The sequence below is a fragment of the Seriola aureovittata genome, chromosome 11, assembly GCF_021018895.1.
Source record: "Seriola aureovittata isolate HTS-2021-v1 ecotype China chromosome 11, ASM2101889v1, whole genome shotgun sequence".
In the NCBI taxonomy this organism is placed as follows: Eukaryota; Metazoa; Chordata; class Actinopteri; order Carangiformes; family Carangidae; genus Seriola; species Seriola aureovittata.
In genome coordinates, this window is record NC_079374.1 from 24,975,738 (window position 1) to 24,976,923 (window position 1,186).

At 34.5% G+C, this 1,186-nt stretch overlaps 1 non-coding gene across 1 annotated transcript; it reads right to left on the reverse strand.

Annotated features, from left to right (window-relative positions):
- Positions 1-895: 895 nt before the first annotated feature.
- On the reverse strand, positions 896-969 carry trnai-aau (transfer RNA isoleucine (anticodon AAU)). Its single transcript has one exon. It is a non-coding gene; the product is annotated as a tRNA-Ile (tRNA).
- Positions 970-1,186: the final 217 nt, after the last annotated feature.

The window sequence follows — 1,186 nt, forward strand, 5'->3', positions numbered from 1 at the left end:
ATCAAAAGCAACTGGGGTTCAGGTATATGAGAAATTGCGAAATTCAATATTCATCATACACACTGACACCGAAAGTGTCAAAAAGTTTAGAACACCCAGTTCAGGTCCAGTGCATAAGCTTAAATGGTACAAAGGTAAACTATCTGAGGTTAAACAGGTGAAAAAGTTTATGTACTAATAATCTAAATCTGAAAAGTAACTACCGTACTATCTGAAGCTTTGAAACAAATGTGGTGAAGCTCCCTCCTAAATAAATTCATGAATTTCCCCTAGGGGATAAATAAAGTATCTATCTATCTATCTATCTATCTATCTATCTATCATACAGTATAAGTATAAAGCAACATAAAATAGAAATACTAATGTAAAGTACAAGTACTTCAAAATTGAACATGACTGCAAATTAGTAAATGTACTTAGTTACTTTCTCCCACTGATGCCATTGAAGAAACTGAGAGTTACAGGGTAATGTAACTGTAATGTAATTATAGAATTTCAAATAGTAATTCATTTCAGGTTGATGAAAAAATTATTACGTAACTGCAATGCAATCCTAAGTAATGCATAACTGTCCAATACTATTATCAACAGACACAGTAGTACTGAACTGAATGTGGATTCGTAGAAATGAATTACAGATATTAATTTCAATTTTTTAAAAATCATTATTAACATTTATTTGTTTATTAATTTAATCATAGATTTATAAATGTTTGACTTTTTTCATTTAAATATCCTTGTATTTATTAATAAACACTTATTTATCATATTGCATGTTTATTCATAGATGAACAATTTGTTATCAGTATTCTATCAGATACCTCCCTCCTTGACACATTGACAGAAGCTAACTGTACAGCAGATAGACGACCCACATGTAACGAAAAGATTCAGATGGCCCGTACGGGGATCGAACCCGCGACCTTGGCGTTATTAGCACCACGCTCTAACCAACTGAGCTAACCGGCCATGCTTCACACGATAGACGTACATGTAAACCACGGTTTTCTGATTTAGCATGTACAGCATCGCCGCTACATCTGTATTAGGGCCCCAGTTTGCTCTGTATATGTCATTTGATGTTTTCCCTTTATTGGTGTCTATTTCTAAACCAGGTGGCAAACAGTCGGTGCACTTGAAGCTGTACTGCTGCCTGTCGCATTAGACACACCGAGGTAATACAGGT